The sequence below is a fragment of the Cygnus olor genome, chromosome 12, assembly GCF_009769625.2.
Source record: "Cygnus olor isolate bCygOlo1 chromosome 12, bCygOlo1.pri.v2, whole genome shotgun sequence".
Lineage (NCBI taxonomy): Eukaryota > Metazoa > Chordata > Aves > Anseriformes > Anatidae > Cygnus > Cygnus olor.
The window spans coordinates 15,591,329-15,614,702 of NC_049180.1; the positions used below are offsets into that span (position 1 = coordinate 15,591,329).

The 23,374-nt window shown below is 41.1% G+C and overlaps 1 long non-coding RNA gene across 12 annotated transcripts in view; it reads left to right on the forward strand.

Moving 5' to 3' along the window:
- LOC121076608 overlaps positions 1-23,374 on the forward strand; it is a 221,061-nt gene that overhangs the window by 96,637 nt on the left and 101,050 nt on the right. For all 12 annotated transcript variants that reach the window (XR_005823605.1, XR_005823606.1, XR_005823613.1 and 9 more), the window contains one exon: positions 19,108-19,207. This is a non-coding gene — a long non-coding RNA (uncharacterized LOC121076608). The remainder of the gene's footprint in view (positions 1-19,107; positions 19,208-23,374) is intronic.

The following is a 23,374-nucleotide window of genomic DNA, read 5'->3' on the forward strand; positions in this document are numbered from 1 at the left end:
TTTATTTCTAATCAGCTGTGTACCAACCTTCTGTTATTTTAATCTGAACGGTTTCCTGAAGTTGTGTTGCAAGGCATTTTCAGAAGTGGCTGCCAAAAGCTACGTTAAAGCCAGTAGCTGCATCTCATTCTCCCTACCATCTATAAGGCAGAGACTGGTCAAAGAAGAGAATTATTTGTGGTCATATTAGTTCAAAATAAAGTTACGTATAGCCTAGCATTTTGTCTCGTAAGTAACAGTGGCCATAAGCAGGTGCTTTCAGAAAAGTAAGACCAGGGAACTTCCTCGCTGACTCAGGAGCTTCACATGAGACCTCCTTCTAGCTATTCTAGAAATCGTTTTATCAGTGGAATGGAAAGTGTCAGTCTGCTTTCTCTATCCAGAGTTGCAACAGACCTCTGGCAAAGCCCCTCACCTCTTTTTGTTGTGTAGTTGTGGTGGGTTTAGTTTTTAGCAGAGGATACCAGCGCTACGCACAATAACCAGCAAATCTTGAACTTTGTTTGCTAGTAGTTCCCAACCTTTGCTTTTCTTTTTTGACTGCTACTAAGCACTGGGAGGATGCTTTTGTGGATTTAGCTATCATACCACCAAGTTCTCACTCCTGAACAGTACTGGTCAGATTAATTTCATCGTGTTTGTTCTGGAGAATCCCAGAGTGGTTGTTCTTTGTGCCCTTTTATTGCTTGCATGCTTAGAAGGTGGTGATTGGAGCCACTGTTGCAATATCAGACCTAGACTGACAGATTTACAGTGTCCTAAGTCCTTAAATATAGATAGAGATTTCTTCATCTAGGCAGTATTTAGTGGTTTACAAGAAAACCTTCAGAACACGAAGAAAGAGCTTCAATATGTGGTTGGTCTGTGGAATAAGATGAGTATCAGGTGCCCGACCTGATACCAATTAGGGTGTTCTCCTTTATTTCTCAAAACGAGAAGGTACTGTTTGGTGTGCAGGCTAAAGAAAGGGAGAAAAGGTAGGGGGTAATGGGGCTGAAGTGTAGAGGAGATGGGAAAAGTATGTATTGTTGCAGCATGGAAGGTATACGAGTCTTGGGGTTAATTAGGATTTTGCATTTGTGACTTATTGACAGCAAAAAGCCTGTTTCTTCCTGCTGCTCCCCAAGATATTGATGTAACTACATTCCACTTAACGGGTCATGCATGTGCAGATACATACGTGAGAAATAGGTGTATCTACAGTTATAAGCAGATAACACAAAGATATATGGTAAATAAAATACACTCATAAAAAATGCTTGTTAATACTGGCTTGTTATCAGCTTTGCAAGCTGCCTGACGAATTATCTTCATAACAGGGCCCAGCCCAGCAAGTATTAAAATTTAGATCAAGAGGGAAAGATGTTATGTTGAAATTGTTGGTTGCTCTGCGTCTTGTATTCAAATTAAGCCCTCTAATGCAATGACCAAATGAAATAAGCTTGGGTCAGTCACACAACTCCGGTATGTGTTGAAGCTGAAATACTGCACTTCATCTGCAGTGTAATTCCATTTGTGCTATTACATAATTAAATTGAGACTCGAATCATGCGTTTTAAAAGATTATGTGACCATATGTAGCTTGAACAAGGGCCAACTTTTGAAATAGTGCTCTTTTCATGATGCCTTTCTTGCATTTCTTGGGTTTTTTTGGCACTTTTTTTTTTTTTTTTTTGAAAATCAGGACTGAATGTTGCCAACAGTTAATGAATTGATATGATCTAACCCCACAGTACTTCTTTATATAATTCAAAATCAGCTTTGGGAAAAAAAAGGTGGAGAAAAAAAAATGCTGTGAAGCCCAAAGTGTGTAAAGCATGAAATAATGACGTCCCCACTCATCTGGGAATGTAAACTAAAACTGCAGAATGTGCTTTTATCAAATCATACTCTTAATTAGGTTTTAGCAGAATGCTTTATAGTTGAGGTTTTGTGGAATAATTTAATTACAAAACAGTACACCTGATTTTCAAACCGAGCCAAATTATACTGCATGAAATAATCAGCATAAGCAACCAATTCTTACATACAGGTGCTTTTGGTAGGGAAAAATTCCCATCAAATCAAACCCTTTCTTACCAAGCCCATCACTTTACAAACTCCCTGGAGTGGGCTAGCACCAGGAATTGGGCTTCGGATGCTGGTGGGCAAGCTCAGCCCTGCTGGGGAAGTTACTCTGCTGCTGCCACAAATCGCATTAGGGTGATCTGTGCTTGCTGGTGAAAGTTCCTTGAATTCAGGTTATTTTTAATAATTCCCACTGACCCAAGTTCATGAGGTTTCAGTGCTCCCTAATTCGAGCCTGCCCTCCAGCCTGTGCACTGCGTGTAACTCAAAACCCGAGCTCTAGCGGAAGCCTGATCCTGCTCGGCCTCTGCAGGCGTTTATCAAAGCATGAATGGAAGTGGCATTGTTTGCGTGGCTTCTGGAGACTGACTCAGGGAGGAACTAGAGCACATCGTCCTACCATAATATGCTAGCGTAAGTCAGTGTTGCTGAGCAAATAAGGTGTGTTTGGTTTGGTTCAGTTTTGTTGTGTCTCGTCTGGCAGGGGTATTTTCAGCCAGGTGTGGCTGTATTCCCAGGCCTGTTCAGCTGGTACTAGTGTTTGCAGTGCTTTGAGATAAGCAAGCAAATGCCCCGCACAGGGGGCACAATTGGGGTGGAACAGGTGATACCACAGCTTCTAGGAATAAGGAACCTTGCTTTGGATTTCCAGTACTGCTGTGTCCGAGGAATACTGAGAATATTGGCCACTTCAACGGCGCCCAGGGAATGGGTGTGAAAGATTTAGTGGAGGAAGCTTCTATTCTGCCCTTCATTCTTGCTATAAATGTTACCTGAAGCCTACACAGGTTCATATAATAGCTTCTGATTTGATCCTGAGAAAGTTACAAGATAATAATACTTTAGGAGCGGATGGACAGACACAACAAAAACAGCAAAATAAGCCTTTTCTCATGCTGCTAATTCTGGACCCCATAACAGCACAGTGAGCTCCATCACAGTTCAGGAATTGTCTTTCATTAACTTCCCCTGTCCTGCGTGTCTGTCCTGTAGACTTGCAGCAATCGAGTCTTCCCTCCTTCCAGGATGTTTTATTGCTGTATGCAGAAATGCACGACTGGTGGGGTACATATGTCTAAATATTTCAATATTTCTCGGGACGAAAGTTAACCCAAGAGCACAACAGTAAAACCCATTATATTCTTCATTTCAGGACAAGGTTTTTACCTGTAATTTACATGTTGATAAGAGGGAAAGTCTCTGCTGCTCTGGGGCTCTTTCTCTAGCCAACAGAGGCAAATGGGCAGGAGCCAAGGAGGGGGGATGGGGTCTAACCCTAGGGTGACAGTCGGCCTCTCCCCTCAATGCCTGGAGCAGCTGCCCTGCAGCTTTGGCTGGAGGGGAGTTTCCTGCAAAGGAACCTCTTTTTATGAATCTAGAGCTCTAGGAGAAGGTGGCTACTGTTTTGTAGCAAAGTATTCAGCCACCTGGGGAAAGCTGAGCGTGAGCCATGTGCCAGCCTCAGGAAACTTGTAGAAATGCAGGGGGTGCTTCCATGTGAGGCCAAGTTCTGCTCCCAAAAGCTGCTGTAAATTCCTGTTTGTTGAAGCTCTGCTGGTGACCTTGTTTATTTTGAGAATGAAAAACAGCCTTGAGAAGCACTGAATAGTGTGAGCATCAGTCTTTGGTACTTAACACAGTCTTAGCATCGGGAGCCTTCAGTGCTATTATTATACTCTATTTTGGCTCATGTACGCTTTACAGTGATGGAATTACTTGAAGAAATATTTTCTCTTTAATTTATTAAAGTCCGCACTTGAAAGAAAGAACTAAGAAATAACTTTTTTTTCCATTTGAGTGAATGCAGAAAGGCCATTAACAGTCATTTCACGTGCTTGGTGTAACCATCCATGGGTGGCAGCGGGGTGTGCACAGTAGATCTTATTGCAAGGCTGGGGTTTCCTCCCAGCATCCACTGAAACTTCAGCCTTTCCTATTGATTTTATAGGAACGTTTTCATAATTTAATTTCACCAAATTTAAGTGATTGAGTGATTACTGTTAGTGCTTGCAGCTTAAGACTCTTTCAGTGTACGGCTCTTAAATCGACTACAGACTCTGATAAACCTTTCTGTGCTATGCAGAGGAAATGATATATTCATGAATAAAACAGGGCAGCATATCACTCAAAATTGGAGTACATTTGTTGTAGTTATATATTTAATCTTAGCAGAGGAGAAGTAAGAAGCCTTCATTGTTATGGTGTATTAATTTGCATTTACAGAGAGGTGAAAAGCTTTTTCCTATTAGGTGTATGGACAAGGAATACCAGGTGAACTGTTTGTGTTCTGGGACTTTAATTGGGCATCACCAGTTGCTTGTTGAGCTGCTTTCCAGAGCATGGGTGCTGTCTAACCGTGGGACCTAGCTGATACTGCAGATGAGGCAATAGCACAGCCCGAGCTCACAGCTCCCGGTGTTGCTGCATGTCCTTCCCTGGGCTGCACGCCACTGCCCTCAGCAGAGAAGGCAAAGGATGAGGTAGCTGAAGCTCAGTCAGTAGTGGTTTTTCCTAAGAAGACACATTATTAAGAAATTAAAATTCAGTACGATATTCATGCTGTGGATACTACAAAACAATTGTTATTTTTAATTCATCCATCCTTTCTCTCCTGAGCAGTGTTGATCAAAGAAATGCTCCGCACTTTACAGAGGAAAAAAAAGAAGTTTGTTCCTGGAATGTCAGCCTGTCCTAGTTCAGGTGCTGGTTTGTGCATTGTTTCTATGCAGTCTGGAACATTAAAAAAAAAAAGTCCAATTACATATTCATTAGTCTTTTTCAAGATTGCTCTTGTGTGCATCCGATTGTGTTAAGTATGTTATAAACTGATGCTGCTGAATAGTACTCTGGACTGTTCTGAAAGTTTCATAGCTGAATTTTCAACATTTTTGCATCCCACTAAAACCAAAACTGCCTCATTTTTCAATCTGCCGTTTGGGCTAGTTAGATTTCAGAGGTTTATCTAGTCATTATTGGTCATTAAATACAGTCATCATCATAAACGCCCCTCTGTTTCCGTTTACTCTGCAGAGGTCAAAAGATGAGGTTGGTTTATGAGCTTATTCTGCCATGTGTCACTATCGGCAGTACAATAGAACAGCAGGATGGAGAGGCAGCTCTCACCTCTCCATTTATTACTCTTGTCAACTTGGAAAGGATTTTTTACCTTGTGAAAGGCCCATCAGCAATGAATCAGTGAAGTGAAGACGACAGTTGATTTGTGAATTCAGATTATATAAAGTGACTAGGCTTCAGTGGACTGTGTAGATAAAGCAACTGTCATGATAAGGTGGCATGTGCAATTCCACAAAACCAAATTTATTGCACATTTGAGGAAATCATCCTATTTTAAAATGCCATAAATTTGAAATTGAATATAAGTTATACCCTTGAATTTTGATTTATATTTTGAATATTTTTAATGTGATGCTAAGTAGCATAAATTCAATGCTAGGAGTTTATGCATTTCTGTTTTAAGGGTCATTTTGACTTTTCTTCTGAATATGTTATCCCATTCCTGATATTTTATTCCAAGCAGAAAAATCATTTTATTCAATATTTAAACTTAATGAACACAATCAAAGATCAAGCTATGATGGTTTGAATAAGACGGGCAAAGTTTATGGAGAAAGGAGGGTGGCCAATTTTCCTCCCATTACGTATGTATGTGTATATATTTATATATTATTTATATAGAGACACACACACACATTAGTAGCAAATGCTGTGTTGTTGATCGGTATTCCTGGATCATTAGAGATATAAATGCCTATCAAGTGTTTAATGGAGGAAAGTGAATAAATTCATGGCCTCGCAGAGCTCATTCGTTTGACCTTTTTGTAGTGTTAGTCCTCAGCTCTCTTAAGGCTTTTCTTTGCTTACAATTGCAGATTCCTTCAACACTCCCACTCTCTAAACTGCTCAGATTTGGGAGTGGCATCTCACACTCCACATCATGAGACTTTTCAGTGGTGTTGCAAAACTCGGAGGTTTTGGAGAAGAGTGTTTTGTTTGGGGTGGAATGCACATACAGACCTGCAGAGGCTGATGCCACTTAAAGGAGAACAGGTCCTGGCACAAGACATGAGAAAATACTGTGTATAACCACCCTCTTCTTGGTGGATATACAAAGTGCTGTGGAATATCCATTACCAAAGCTGCAAAGTGCTGTAGGATTAGGTGAGGAATAAGCGGTATTTTCAAAATGTTTCATGACAGCTTTAATTTAAAAAGAGTTTCAAATTAAGAACGTAACACCTGCTGGACTGGATCAGCCTTGGATAGTCTCTGACACCGGTCCGCACCACATGCTTGCAGAAAGGTACAAAGAAACCTGTAATAGACAGCTATGGAAAAAGTGTCAATTGGGAGATTTTGTTCCTAAACCAGTGCAGTTAGCAATTGGCTTATGCCCTCAAGTATGAATTTTAGTATCACTTATAAATGTCTTTTTCCTTTCCCCTCTAACAGTGGATGTTCTTATTATTCACATAAACGTCTAAGCCTTTTTGAATCCTGCTAAGCTCTTGGCTTTAACAATATCTTGTGACAATGAGTTCCACATGTAAATTTGGTAGTATATAAAAATTGTATCTCACCATAGATTTGCTGCCTTTAATTTCACTGGGTACTTTTTTCAAAGGTTGGAGCTTTCAAAAAAAAATAACAACTAAAAACCAACAAATCTTCATGAGGCGCACACAGCTACAGTAATGACTTTAATATGTTTCATTATTTATTTTTCTTCTTGCTTTAAAGTCACGAAACAAGGAAGTTCATAGGGTCTACAGGCCATCTTAAGACAGACCCTTATTCTCTTACAAGACATCTGGGCATATAATGTCACTTCAGAGAGACGCCTCCTCTTATATCCCAGTCCTGCAGAGCTGAGCAGAGACTTTCTGCCTTAGTTCTGCCTGTTTTGTTGATTATTAAATTTTAGGTTTCGGCCTGGACTTTAGAAAGCAGCGTACTTCAAAGAATTGTTGGTTTGCATAAGCGTCCACATGTTTGGACACTTACCAAACACATGGGTTTCTCTGAATTGCCTCTTCCCATAAAACGAGATGGACATCTTGAGCAATCAGATTTTTCCTGTGATATTCTTTGATATCAGCAAGTTATAATCTGTAAGTCAACGTGAACAAAGATTAGTTCAAGGGTGGGTGTTGTTTACCTGACACCTTATTTGAAAGACTTCTTATTTAATTGCTAAATTGGCCTCTTATAGGTTAAGTAAGTCTGTATCTGGCAAGGATACAGCTTGTCATATTTTATTTTTGTATTGTTGGACTCATAGCTGATGCATGTGAATCTGAAAATGAGTCCTTTGGAGAAAACTTCTTGGGAGCTATTGCAGCTAGAAATCCCTTCTGGCGTGCACCAGATCAACATTTCCTAAGTATGTTCTGTGCAGAATGGGGCTCTCTGATGTGGTGCAGACTTCTGACCTTTTAAACAAGTCATTGCTTCTACAGGTTTTCAGACTCCAGATGGCAATAAAACCTGGGGTAAAATTCTAGCTCCATAGTTTAATGAGAACATTTAAACTGCCTTCTAATTTCTCCATGGTGCTTATGAAAGCAGTTAGAAAAAGACCACAGTGCCCCAGATCTTTGCGGATTGGGGCCCTTTTTTCTTGTGGAGTATCATCCGCTGGCAGCGACCTCACAGATCCGCCTTGTTTGGCGTTGGCAGCGTGTTTGTGCCTGGGATGGATGCTCCTTGTCCGCTCCATGCTGCGACAGGGGCTGCACGTGCTGGAGAGCTGCAGGATGGGGACACAAGTATGCGTGAGGACACTGCTTCTTCAGAAATAAGTTGCAAATGCTGAAGTAATGATCCTAATAATCTATGGGATTGTGAGCTTTCTGTTGGCGGCAGTGACACAGTTTAACTGGAAAGGAGGAATGTAGAATGAGTTAGAATCCCCCGTACCACACCAAGGAGTTTCAGGTTAGCTGAAAATAAGAAATCCCTACGTCAGATTAGTCTGAAATCCGCTGCATGGGTTCAGTGGGACAAAGAGGGTTGCTTATCATATTTCTCGTCCATAATGAGCACTCGAGAAACTATTTATCATTTGCAAGGTATTGAAAAGTAAAAAGTACAAGATTAATAAATATCTTTGTATGGCCAGTTGTGAGAAGATTTCTGGTATTTAAAAGTAATTCAGGTGTTTAAATGACTTTTTACTGTTTCTGAATTAAATGGTGTTTATTAAAAGGGAAGGCGGAGAAGGCTGGCTTGCTTTGGGAAGGACAGTCTGTAAACACACCCCTAAAACTACAACTACTAGCGGGTTCTCTGGCTCAGAGCAGACCACTGCACTGGCACCATATGGAAGGAGCACAGAGATGCTCTTTACCCCCAGAGGTTTACAGCTGGAACATCACAGCAGCAGCACAGGGAGGCAAGGAAAGTGCAACCGTGCTGCTCAGGCTGGAAAGTAATTTTTCTCTTCCTGTTGGCATTTTGACAAATCACTTCGCAAAAAAAATCTTTGTTTCTTCAAACAAAGCATGTCTCTTTTTTTTTTTCTTCCCTTAAATCTAGTCCTGTATTAGACCTGCTCTTCAGCTGAAATGCAGCCCTGTGCTGAAGAGGATGGATAGGATAGCAGGCTGGATGTTGCCACTAGAATGTAGGTAAATGAGAAAACACTCATGTTTCTCTTTGTTAGGGGCTGGAAGCTTTGAAAACTAGCTTTCATGTGAATATCAGAAACTTTATTGCCTTGACTTGGGTGACCTCATCTACTAGAATGAAGTCATTCATCGAGCCAAGAAAGACAAACCTTCGTTCCAGAGAATTAATCAAGTCCATCAAGTGCTCTGCTTACATCTTATCTCCAGCCAGTGAGAGAGCAAGCAGTTAAAAACTTGACAGCCACTAGATAGCCTCCTGTTCTTCATGTTATGCTAACATCAAAAAGGAGCAAAGAGGCTTCCAAAAGCTCAAACTTGCTACTGGATAAGCACAGCTTGACATAATTTCTGACTTGGGGATTACATTGTTTCAAATCAAGGTATTTCTTAGAGAACAAAAACATGGCATTCCAGTGAACTTTAGGTTCTTTTTTTTTTTTAAAAAAAAAAAAAAAGGAAAAAAAAACTATTAACTCTGCCAGATAGGAATGCTGAGCACATAATTGCTCACCCTGCCTTTTCATCCCAAGCTATCGCAGAACCCATAAACATTCCAATTAGGCAGCCAATTAAAATGAGAAAGAGCCCTCCTGAATTATACAGCAGTTGGAGGCTGTTCTGCCTTTCTAGTTGTCAGCCAGTGAAAGGTTTTTATTGCATTTGAACTGAAGGAGGTGAAAGAATTAAGTGAAACAGTGATGTTTGAAAGGCCCATGTGAAGGGGCAGAGCAGTGATAATAGTTCTCAGCACTAGTGACAGGGAGCCATTAGTAAGCTATGAAAAGCTTTGTTATGCTAAGAGGTGGACATTATAAAAGGTAGAAGAAAGCATTTACTTATAAATAAAAAAACCCCTTAATTTTGTTATTTTATTACTGTTACGGCAGGGACTGTATAATTTGAAAATCTGCTTATTTCTTGAGAGGTGCTGGGAGTGGTTATTTTTCAGCTAAGCTAATGCTGCCCAGTGGTGAGGGATTTTTCCTGATTAAATAATCTTCTGCCAAAACAGCATCCATTAAGATATCAGATAGTGATGGTATGTCTCTTTAGGACACGTTGCGTCAAAGCCAGAGAAGGCAAAGGAAAAGCTGAACGGTTTGGATGCTGGGTTGACATATTTTGCAAAGATGAGCTATGGCATAAAACTTTCCCTTTCCTTTTCTCCGTGTGAAAGGGTGGGCTCTTTCTACTTCCACTTATGCACCATAAGAGTCATACGTGTTTTATGCACTTGGTTATGCTGTTCTTGACCTTTGGGTGGTGGCTAAAGTTGCTCCGTACACCCTGAATTACTGGTGTGAATTTACCAACAAACTCACTTCTTCTGAGGCATGCTCCATACCAAATCACTGGGAAATACCTGTTTTTCCCTAATACCAACTCGGCGTGTTGTCTGCATGTTAGGCAGTTGGTTTCCCCTACTCTTCAGCTGCCAGTGCTTCTGGCAAGGTTTCACTCCAGCAGGACAGTCGGGGTTGCATGGGGAGGAAATGAGGGGAGCAGCACCAGGGGAAGAGGTACCTGGGTTGGTCGTTCGTCTGCCTCGGACGTGTCTGAACAAAATTGTGCTAGACAAGTTGTATTTTCCTTCAGGCAGGAGTGATTTGTTCTGTATTCTTCTGAGTTTGACTGTTGCTGCATTGCTTAAACAGAAATTGTATCCCCTAAATATGTCTGTTTAGTGGTAAATGATGTAAACTGATACCACGCTTTTTTTTTTTTGTCGTGTCGAGTTGTTTTGATGTCCTATGCTTTTTTTTTTCAGGCAAGTTTCGTATCTCTGTCTCCTCAAGTCTCTCATCCACGGGGTTTTCTGGGTCACCTTCTTTCTTTCTTACCTTCTTTCTGTGCTCACTTCCTTTATCCACACATTTGCTGTTTTCTCCATTGGTGTTTGCTCTTCAGATATTGTCCCTGTAAAGGCCCCTGTACTGCACTTCTTGTCTGAGGTGAGCTGTGGTGATTACTGCCTTCTCGCACCCATGCTTTCCAGTTTTTCACCATCCCTCTGTAACAGGAGAGGGTCCGTGTACTCACCTGGAGCATGCAGTGCTTGCACATTTCTGCTCTGCCCGTGATCTTTCTTCAGCATGGCCACATCCAGAGCAGTCTAACCTGAGCAGCAAGAGCTCCACGGGCCGCAGAGGGGCCAGGCCCCAGGGCTGGGGAGATTCTGGTCTTGTTCAGGTATGTTTCTCTGGAGAGAGAGAAATCGCAGCAAGGACATCAAAGATGGAGACTGGGTAGGTGCTAGAGCTATGAGACTGTGGAGACCATGAGACTATGGAACGTCTCTATTCTTACAGCTTTTCTACACACACAATATTTTATTTATCAGATTTTTTTTCTCCTGGCAATTGGGAAAGTGTGGCTTTTTCTCTATATGTCTTATAGCTCTAAACATAATTTCAGCCACTATTTCTTTCTCAAACATACCAGACTCTACCTGTGAGTTGCCTTACCACAGAGTGTATAGAAGGCCTTGTGGCCCCGTTGGAGCAGAGGTCGTTCTGTACGTTCATGTGGATGCGTTGATAGGTTCTGCTGATAGGTGCTTTGCCGAATGAGCATAAGAAGTAGGAGTTGTTCCGAGCATTACATGGCCTAAAGCTTCTACCTGAGTGTTTTCCCACTCTGATTTGTGCATACACCTTATCAAAACAGGCCCCAAGGAAGCTGGATGGCATTTGATAGTATCAGTGGTGCAGAAGGTCAGGCTGGGTCTGATAATAACTTACGGCATGTGTGTCTTCATGTAAGGCGCTTGGTTTTCATATTAACACATGGCAGTGTTCATTTCCCTTTCTTTTCTTTTTGCCAAGTCACCGTACGTAAAGCAGCGTGTGGCTGGGATGACGGCGGGGCTGGGCAGCAGGTGCACACGCTGTCGTTTGAGGGAGCAAGAATAGGGGAGCAGCCATAAACTGGAGTAAGGACCGGCCAGTTTGGGTTGTTTCCAAAAACTCTTCTTTAGCCATGAGTCATTGACTTCGAGAAACTGATTTCTGGTTTGACCAGAACTCAGACAGGCAACAGAAAGGGTTGCGCTGGTGTCAGCGAGCCTGGTGAGCATTCACAACTTGTCGTGGTTTTGGCCCTTCCTTGCGCCGTGGTGACGGGTGCTCGCAGCACCCCAGGAGCAGGTGGGAGCGTGCCTGCCAGCACTGCTTTGGGAAAGCAGGAATTATTTCTATTTGCTAGAAGGTACTCAAATACGAGCTGACAGCATCTCCCCTGCTAAATAAAGAGTGTTTCTCGAGCAGGCCCCAAACCAAATGGTATTTTCTAGGGAAGACATTACCACAGTGGCCACCTCTGGATGCTGCACACACCTGGAGGCAAAGACCAAGGTCCCAGGCAGAGGATTCCAGCCACCAGCAGTTATTTAAAAGAGACCGTGGTAGAAGCTACCCAGTTCTGTCATTATGTTTTGAGATGCTGACAGCTGGGAAATTATATCATTAGTTCCAGGATGTGAAATAAGCCTGATCCAAGAAAAATACCAAGTGCTTTTTCACTAGGTGGGGAACGTGTAGTACAGAAATTAAATTGGTGACTATTTGTTATATCTGAAGCTGCAGACAACAGGACAAATGCAGCTTGAGCCATATCAGTGCATAATACATTGGCTTACAATGTTGACATGATCTTCTGATATGTTATTAAAACAAACTATTTGTGGCAGCATTCAGCAGCTCCTGCTAGATGTGGACAGGAGGGAGAAGAATTGTACCAGGCAAACTGGCCACATTGGTAACTTGGAATACAGGGGTGAATTTAAACAAAAAATTCACCATAAAATAATTGTGCCAAAGATGGGAGCTCTGTAAGACTGCTTGGAGATGCTAATGTCAGTGCTCATGTTCCTCAGGGTGGCTTCCGTGTTAGATTCACTGGCACATCAGGTAGAAACGAAGGAGGAATTAATCTGTGTGCTGAAGGATGACTTGGCTGAGCAATTTGCACCACCTTGAGCATGACCTCCATCCAGTCTGAGAGCTGATGATATTCACACGTACACAGATGGCATAAAGTCTATGAAATATGGGAGGAAATTGTAGTGGGGATTATAAGATTAAGTATGCAGAAAAAAAAAGAATTGTGAAAAATTAGGGGGGAAAAAAAAAGTAGCTACAAACTCATTAAGAATGAGTTTGCCTAGACAGAGGAACATCAAGAAGATCTGAAGTTAGCAAAGATAATGTAACCTAGGTTTTCCATTTCTGTTCACCAGTGGTGCCCCAAGCAAGAAGCTACGTTCATGGTTGTACAAACTGATAACGATCTCAAGGGGAAGGGCAGGAGTATTAATTGCAGTGTCTCAGTGAGCAGATATTACACTATCTTTGTGCTTGTTACGTTTCTCGCAGTGTCCTAACTACAGACTCTGTGAATTTTATATTCCGGCCTTGAACAGCTATAATGCCCTGGCCCAGCCATAGCAGGGTGGTAAATATTGCCCGTGCGATGTGCTCCAGGAGATTCGAGGCTCTTCATTTTATTTTCTTGCTGATCAGCTTGTGATTTATATCCCTATCTTTAAAACTGTAAGATAGCAGGAACGGTGCTATGATGTGGCTGTGCATACATGTGGTCTTGAAACAGAAAAGTCTGTGAAGGATAATTGCATTTTTCTGATTTTTGGACAAAAAAAAGTTCAAATATACTTTAATAGTTAATTGCATCCATGTTTCAATTTGCCTTTTTTTCTGTAACAGGAGAAATTAATTTTTAATGATAGGAAACACGAAAAATCGTCATTATTTTGACTATTTCGTCTTGCTTGCTTCTTAATCCTGCAAATTTACTGCAAAGATAATGGGAAGAAGGGATGACATCATGCATATACAGCTGCCTTTTTAAGTGCCAGGGCCAGAGGAACCACTTATAGTAATTAGGAAATCCTTAAACAAGTGTTTGTGAAGTATTGGCTAACCCTCACTGTTTGCTTTTTTTCTGGCACCACGCTAGAAAGGTTTGACCTTGAATAATTATCTACTCACTGACTTTCTATCCTTTCCAGTTACTGGAGCACACAGACTACCGGTTGATTGCTTTATTACGGTGTGATATTTTCTGTATTTTAAAATATAAATAAAGTAAAAGGCAGCACTCCTCCTTCTTCAAGGAAGAAGGTCACTGAAGTTCTGTACTGAGTAGGCCCTAGGGAGTATTTCAGAAGGATCAAAGATAAATTGAGTACTGTTTGATTAGCCTTCTATAAAATACTGAAGTTGTGTAAATTACCAGTCTTTTCACATGCTGTTCTTCAAAACTTCTTTCTGTTTGTTTTTACTCTTTCTATCTTCTAATCATTTAAGAATCTTCCTGTGGTATATTCAGATAAAATTTAACCTTAATCATTATCACCCACTTTTTAATGCTTTCAGTTCTAGACCTAGGAAAAATTGAACAGCTCAAAGACAATTATGAACCACTTCTTGATTATTCTGTTCAATTGATTTAAAGTAAGTTTGGAAAAAAAATATAATAGAGGGTGAAGTGTTAAATATAGTATCTTTTGTCTGATCCAGTCAAGTTTCAAACTTGTCATTTACAGATTTTAAATTCATCTCCTTATTCAGCCTGCATAGCATTCAGACTTTGGACCACTGGATGCAGAAAACCTTGTTCACTAGTGCAGTGAGCCACTACTCCAATTGGTCATTCTTCTCAGAATTATATTAACTCACATAACAGGATACTTTTATATCAGAAAGGTTATCATATTTTTATGTGTGATGCAAAAGTACATGTAAACACAAACATAGGAAAAAAATTAAACCAAAACAACAACAAAAATCCAGATGCAAATATCAGTGTGTGAGTATTTCTTTCCAGTGAATTGCATTTGTATTCTCTCTTCACTGTATGCTAATTCTTATCTTTGGTGATATCCTCATAGAAAAGAATACATTATTATTTTTCTAGGAAGCCTAACTTCAAAATAAACCTCTGCTTTCTTTGTGCCTTTTTTAATTTCCATTCTACCTCCCATGCTACTGAATGAATTCATATGGTTGTCTTTTTTTAAAAATAATCTTTTAGCCAAATTACACTGTGTCATACTCCGTATTTTTAAAGGTTTTTCATCTACTGTATTATATCTAAGAAGCAGCACCACTGGCAAAAAAAATCAACTAATTAAGAATGCAATGCTGAGACATCACCTTAGAGGCAATGTCTTTTAGGAACAATGCTGCCAATAGCAGGGTCAAGGAACACGACACCGGCTGCTGTCTACATGCTGGTACCATCTCACAGCCGTGCATACTTCTGATTTTTATTCTGTATCCCGTACAGCAACTGCGTGGCCTTCGTAAACATTAGCAAACTTAAAACTCATGATCTTCTACTTCCAAATCACAAGTTTCTTCTCCTGGTGCTGACACTAAATTTGTGAGACTTCGTTGTACGTCTTGCATACACAATTTCATATGACAGCCATGTATTACTGAGGAAATGAGGGGGCGTATAGGCTGTGAGGTTCATAAGGAGTCGTGCAGTAAGTTCTGGAGAGCCGCTGAGAGGTTTCCTCGTTTAATCTGATTACTCAGTCCAGTGGAAGGTGAGCTTGAATTGTTCTGAATTATACTTTATCGAATCTCAAGACTGACAAAGTGAATGCGACTACCATATGAAAAATGGATAAAGCCATTCTTTATTACTAATGGCAGTCTTTCTCCAGAGATGATTGTAAATTCCGCTTGCTCTTAGAACACTTGCAGCACAGCTGAGAATAATTATTAAAACACCAAACTCTTTAAAACAGAACCTGTTCTGCCTTGAAAAAAAATCCTTGTTTCATCAAAGAACAAGAGTAACAGGGTTTGACCAAAGTTTAGCTAAAGGAAGCCTTTGTAGGTGTGACCTGAAGCTTGCCAAAGCTGGGGTGGAAGGAGAGTGTTGGTGGGGACCTGCTGGGGGGCTCGGGAGGGCAGCTGGGACAAATGGTCCCAGTGTTGGACGTGGTGGAAACAGGGAGTGAAAGGAATCAAACACGAACCCGCAGATCTAGGTTTCCACAATCTTTACGTGGCCTTCGAAGTGAAATTTGTGTCATGTTAAGGTCTCTGTGCTGTTAGGTCTTTTGGGAGTTTGGTGCGTGTATTTTGTTTTGATAGTAAACCCCTTAGTAGGTGGCACCCTTTTTCCTGCTGTTTCTGCTTAATTGGAGTGTGATATATCGGAGACTTGATTTTTACAGTAATGTAATTCAGGGTTTTATTTTTTGCATGAGAGCCACTTCAGCAAACATTATCCAGCAACGCCCAAGCACAAAACCCAAGAAAATCAGTCTTCCGGCACATAATAGATTAATTACAAAATAAAGATTATTTCAATTAAAACTGAAGTCAATCTATTTCTGGGTTTAAAATTACTATTTCATAATGTACATCACAATGCATAACAGCTTGGGACAGGAAATGACTAATACTTTATCCAATTTAATTTATATAAGTGGAAGCTTAACCTTGATATCTTGGCCATATTTCAACTAGAGCAAACACCCTTATTTATATAAAATTGCCGTGAGACGTTCAGCAACACGAAGTGGCCAGGGCCCGTTGTTTCAAACCTCATCCCCAAGGCTGCCTCTGCAGCACACGCCCCGGTGGCGCCGTGGGATGGTGACTCATGGCTGCAGCAGGGCTGCCCTGAGTCATCGGCCCATGGAGGGAGGCAGCTGGGCGCTCCTCCTCGACCCCTCTCCAAAAAGTCACAGCTCTGCATGTCTTATCTCGTGGATCTGCTGGCCTCAGGCTTTTGCGAGGAAAAACAGCTTCCTTCCTTGGCCTCTCACCATGTCTCCTGGGAATCTTTAGGTGCTGGGAGATGGGATGGTGAGCCCTGAAAGTTGTCGTTCCCGGGGAGGACTCCACCAGGCAGCGAGTGCCTCCTCTTCCCTCCTGGAGCAGAACCCCTGGTAGCCTTTCCAGGTGTCTGGGAGCGGAGAAAAGAAAAATTGCTTTTTGGACGGTTTTTTGATGCAGACTCAGGGCTCTGACTCAACACTGAAAAGGACTGAGTGTTTGCCAGAATGCTAATGTAAGTAATTGGAAGAGCTCCTAAGTGGCTTTAAAGTACAAATGTTTTTAACTACTCATTGTAAAGATATAATGTACCGAAGGTAAGTGGTGTGGAAACACGGTGTCATGGCATAGAAATGCAGGCTCTTAAAAAATATGGAGGTTTTAAAAATGGAGGTGGTTGTGGCGTGCTCTGTGCCACCAGTAAGTTCATCCTGCGAAGCAGCAGTAGCTTTCAGGCCTCCCTGCATCCACCAATGTTCAGAAATGGAGAAAAGGGGTTGTTCTACAAGTCTGGGGGTTGTTTTTTGTTTTCTGTATAGACTCCTGAGCAAATCACTATTTTAGATGGATCAGTCATCGTCTTACCAACCAGCAGGGTCCCCTCCCACCCTTCCCCAAGTCTGTGGGAGGCAAACGGCTCCTGCACCCGCTGAGCCACAGTGCCCATGTGCTGGATGAGGTTTAGAGATGCGGGTTAAGCCCAGCACAGGCAGGAGACCCAGCTGCTGCCTGGGACGTGCTGACAGTGCCTGGTGCTGGTGTCCCCTGCCCACACACCAGGGAGAAGGGCACATGCCGTGGCGGGGACGAAGCGCTGAGCACTGTGCCAAGAGTCGCTGCGACCTGCTAAAAACTGCAGCATCCCTGAAACTGCCCTGGTTTGTGCCAGGATGTGTCAGCTCTTCAAAAACTTTGGGCACCCACAGACTCCCCTCCTCACCCCTCCGCTGCAGACAGCACGTCCACTTCACGCAGCCGTGTCTGTAATGGATCGTCGCCCTTCTGCTTTCTGCTGCTGTGCTAAGCTTCTGTAATCCCAGCAGAAGCTGCTGGTTGTATTTGCACATGGGAGGCCTAAAGCATCTTAAGATTGCACATCCCTTGTTTTAATAAATAACCACAAATCGCTTGAAACTGGGGTGCAAGGGGTGACCTGTTGGATGCACTTGTCCTTTTCCACATGCTCGCTGTGCTGTCCAGTGAGGAGCATCTGTGCCCTGTGTCCTCTGTCCATCCATGAGGCCACCAGGGACGGCTGGGTGGCAGAGCTGCTTTCTGACCTTGGTGTTTGGGTTTTACAGCACGTAAGTTGAGAACCCTTTCCCTTTAAAGGGCTATCCTGGTCTTCTTTTCCCCCCCCCCCCATTTGTATAAAATTTGGCATTAGAGAGCCAGTGCCCCTCGGTGGCTCTCCTGCTGCTTGCTGGGAGCAGCCCATGAGCCAGTCCCAGCCGCAGGCTGTTCCCTGCCGGGTGCCGGCACACAGGGCATCCCTGCTGTTTGTTTTGTATTCTAAAGCCAAAAGCCTTTTACACCCCTAAATATCTTCATAAATTTCCATAAAATGCACTGGGCAGCCTGCTTTAGACTGTTCCTGGAGAAATTATTATATTTTGCATTTGGTTTATCCTTTAAAAAAGACCTTTTCCTGCATGTCTGTGCGGTGTCGTTGATACAATTTACATCACATCCCTCATATTAATACTCTGATCAATCACTGCTGACAATACAGTGTCTTTGTGTGAGTGGCTGTAGGACAAATGTTTTAGCTTGTGAGAAGAAAATTGTTAGCATTTGAATAGAGAACAGTGCGGGGGAAAGGATTAATAGCCTACTTTGATGGATTAGAATGTAGGGAAATTGCTCAATATTAATATGAAAATGTTTGTGAATTGGCTGTGTGGTGCTGTCAATGGAAAATGAAGGCCAGTGATTATGTCTCCAAGGCCTTATCAGTTCAGACTTGACTCTCACCAAAGACTTTCACACAAAAGACTGATGAGAGCACTAGAAAATAGCTGAATAAGAGCCGCTACAATGAGCGAACCATTCAACCACCGGTGTCACAATGTCAGGTTTTGTGCCCTTTATGTAATATTGTACATCTTTATATTAACATATCTGAATATGGATTTGTAATAAAAGAGGTAAATGAAACTACCTGCTAGACATTTTTATTTCTATAATTTTTGCTTATCTCTGAAATATGACTGGAAAATGAACTAAGGTTAGTCTTAATAAACAACTGTGCCTACAAGTGGGATTTCTTTGTGAGCAGTAGGTTAAGGGTTTCAAATATGGCTGTGTGTTTATTCATGTAAGAAATGACTGTTTGATGGTCCTGGGAGATGGTGCAGGAAAACTTGTTTCCTATTCCCATAGCTTCAAAACAGATCAAACAGACTGTTTCTTCTGTGTCCTTTGCTCTTAGTAAGGTTTTAAATAGACACCAAATGTGGAAGTGTGCCTTGTTATAAGTGTATTTAACATAACTGGTGTATTTCAAGTAACCATCAATATTAAATTATACATCCTTTTCTTGTTTTATATTTTCTACACGCTTTGTCTACCTAAAGGCTGAAATGAAGTTATGCGTTATTTGGCTGTTGACTCACATCTTGTGGAGCTGGACCTCTGAAAAACACAGGCGTATGTTGGTCGTGAATTCTACAAGCTGTAAGTACTGCAGAGCAATTTCACATTACCTTTCAAATAGATGCATGATGCACCTTCCAGAACTAGCTTAAATCTTAAATCCGGCTTTCCCCTTCCTTTGCGCTGTCTGTATCCCTTTTCTTATGACTCAGTTTCTGACTCAGCTTATCACTTCACCCGAGCTGCTGATGGGCATCGGCCTCGGGGTTGTGCCTTAGAAACTGGATCCAAAGTGACCGCAGTGTCAGTAGGTGTTTCTGGAAAAGCTTGCTGCTCTCGCTCGCATCCTTCATACCAGCTGATGTGGTAAATCCCTTATTATCTACCAGAATAAGCTCTGGGAACCTGGGTCGTTTCAGTGATGAAATCTCTCACGTGTCGTCGGGTTAAGCCTGCTGACTGTTAGCATGTAGCTTGGCTAACAGATGTCGTCCTCCAAGCACTGGCACTTCTGGTTTATCCGGGCTGATTTCATTTGATGCAGTGGCCTTGATCCAATATAAGATTGCATCATGTGTCCCTCAGATATTTGGACCAGTTTTGCTTCACTTTTACAGTTCAAATGTCTCGTCTTGTGTGAGGTGTGACCTATCCCAAGTAATCTATTTCCAAAGATAACAGGGTTAAGATCATCTCTTAGAATTAGAAACTCCAGTGACACAGTTTTCTTACGTGCCTTGTTAGTTGTCCTGGTGGAAAAAAGCAAAGAAATACGGAAAACGATCCAAAAATTCAGAACTGACCATTGTAAAGTTGGTAGACTTTTTTTTTTTTTAAATCAAAATCAAATAACATCAGCTGTTAATGAAAGAAATCTTTTCAGTATTTCAATTCAAAAGTTGCATGACTTCTTTTTGAGAGTGGCAACAGTTTCTTTAATGTTGAGCTCAGCATTCTAGTAAAGAAAATGCCATGTGTGGATTTCTGTTAGAGAAAAGATTTTGGTATAAAAGCTTGACTATAGAAAGACTCTGTCTTTTGCAAGACCTTAATTATAAATACACAACTTTTTAAGCCTTGGGTTTTGTATCTAATTAGTACTCCAGTTTCCTTTCCTTACTTGTAAATCACAATCTGGTGCAAAGGCACTGTTTGGCACTTGGGTAGTCGTGACGTACTCTAGTTAGTACTGGATCAGTAAATCTTTTATAGCTGGTGCCAAGTCTCCTCAGTGGCTAAAAAAAGGAATTTTGTGCACTTTTCAATAAACGTAAAATAGTGGACTAGAGTTTTAATTACAGTTGTGTGTTCAGTGAGGGGAGTATTTAGCATTAGTAGTTGCAGGATGTGTTGTTTTTCAGATGTTAGCAACCAACCAGTAAGTGTTAAAATATTTTTTAAATGAAAGTAGCATAATGTTTTCAAATCTGATTTTCACTAAGTTCTTTGGAAATTCCTGAAACATACAGTAAGTTCATTTGCCCGAAATGTGAGAGCTCTCTATGTATGTTATATATATGAAATAATTAACATATGATGTATCTTTTTGTTCACTTTATTTAATCAGTTTATAGTATTTAGAAAAAATATGTGGATTGTCTCAGTCATTTATTTACACAGTATGCAGTAAACAGGTCTTCAGAATAAGTGGTTAAACTTAATGGGGAAGAACACCAATCTATAAAGAATCTGTTAAGTCTAGAGCTGTTGCAAGTTCAGGCTGTGATTCAAAGCAATACCAGTATTGCCATATTTTAATAGATTCATCCCATTACTGTATGTTTTGGCAACTTTATCCACAATACTTTTCTTAGGCAATTTTTAAATCTGATTTACTGTGCTTGGGTATTATAATTATTTAAGATTCACTTAGAACCTTGTATAAATGATATCACCCATTAATTAAATTATTTCATATACAATTTTTCAGAAGAAATGACACCTGGTACTTTATTTTCATCTTCCATTCCTCTGTTCCTTTGTCTCCATAGTAGCAATTAGGAAACACATTTTTGTATGTGCTTGATACTATGTTTGGTAGTGATAAAGATGATTAATGATTCTCTGTGAGTAATCTTCTTAGTATATATAACTAAGAATGTATCTTTGTGGACAGATACAGGAAAACATTCATTTCTCTGCCTGTGCTCGTGGGCAGCTCATGCCAAGCAGGCTGGACATAAACCAGTGGTGATCTGTACGCCTTATCGCTGCTCTAATGTCATGTTATACCTGAACCGCTTTTGGTGTGGGAAAGTGAGCGAAGATGAGAGATCAGTGAATAAATTGAGAGACAAAATATGTAAGTGAGAGAGCAGGTTCACGTTGATATTTTGGACCAGCCTTGAGGTCTCTATCAACCTGCCCTTGCCACGTGATTCCTCATTCTGTACCCACATGGATTTATTTATTTTATTTTTTGAGTTTCTTTTTAACAGCTTAAGGCCTTCTAGGACTTTGTCCTTCTTTCAGGTTTGCTACCTCTTCCAGTTGTAGAGGGGTAAATGGCTGGGAGGCAGAAGGGACAAATGCAGGGCTCTGCAGGCTGGCATCCAGACCTGGCATCCTGCCTGGGGCAGCGAGAGGGGTCTTGGGGGGTCTCTAGCAGAGGGGGCTGCAGTACAGATATCGCCCCTTGGCCACGGCTACTTTGAGTAGACATTAAACTACATTGTGAAAAGCCAGTATTTGATGACGTGTTTGTATTTCACCTCCAGTAACCAGAACAATGTTTCCAAACTATTCTGGTACTTGTTGAAGGCCAGATCGAGGGTGGAGGATTTTGTTCATGCAGCAGAACCTTTGCATGACGTGCAAGGAGTAGAGTATTTGCTCAACTAACCTGTGCAGCCTGGAGCGTGACAGCAGAAAGCAGGTCACTCCATTTCTCCTGGAACAAGAGGCCTCAACCCTGCCTTTCTTCCTAGAGAGGAGTGACAGCTCGTAGGACATCACTCTATTGCTTTACTGAAGCATGGGGTGGGTGTACATCCCCTATTTTCCTAAAGTGCAGTTTTCTTGCTCGTTTTGCTGAAGACACCACAGCAAGCATTTGAGGCCTATACCAAAGGATGTGTGTGATTTAAAGTAGGTGTAACGTTGAGCTTCATTCTGAGATGAGAACAGTTTTTAGTTAGCTCTTTCCATGCACGGTGTTTTCCTATGTAAGGAATAGAACTTCAAGAGAGAAGTGATGACCTTAAAAAAAAATGTAAGGTGAGATGTAGATACTGTTTTCCACAGTTAAAGGTCACCTTGACTTTTAATCTCGACTGCCATACTTTACTTCTCATTAAAATATTTGACAAGAATTCTTTGCATGAATGAACAGCACAGAATACCTTAAGACTACTCAATTTTCACTAAGGATGTTGCATTGCCATAATGAAGAATTGTACTGTCAGCTAAAAATCATTATCTGCTACACGCATTAACAAATAAAACATGTGCTTTTATACATTTATTTCCTTGAAGAACCTGTTTTTTCACATAAGTGGATTAAGCAGCAGCATTGAATGTTTTCTTAGATTATTTGCTTTTGAATATAAAATATCTTGCAATAGCACTGAAATAAGAGTTTTTTTCCAAACTCTTTGATTCCAAACAATTGAATATTTTTCATGATTGACTGTAATGATTCATTTCCCATTATGCAACTCTACGCCCATTTTAGTTCAGCAGCACTTGAAAAGTAAAATATTTTTCTGAACATCTGTTGAAGTATCTGCTGTTCTCATGTCTTTCATAGGAGCTGGCCTAAAAATATGAGGCCATTTTAATGTAGAAGCTTTGTTATTCTCTACACCCAGATGTCATTCTGAAACAGAACAAACTCAGGTTTAACTGTCATGAAATCTGACATCATAAATTTTATACCACCGAATAATAAGCCAAAATGGAAATCACTATGCATAATGCAAAAAATCTTGTAACTTGACCTTTACCTAAAAGGAATGATTATATGTAAAAAGAGTCTTGTGAATTAAGAATGTAATTCTTTTCACCTTCTGTAGCTTGAGGGTTGCTGTAGGCGCTGGGTTTTTATTGTTATTTTTATCCCACTTAAGGCAGCTTCCAGCACTCAGCTGAGAGGACAGAGAAGCGGAACTGGAGGAAAATAGGTCAGAAAGGGATAGGCCAGGCTTCCCTTGGAAAGCCATATGTAATCACAGGCACACTGGTAAATTTTTTAAATGGTGTATGTTTGCCTAGAGATCATTAGTACATTTTGGGAACATAAATAACTAG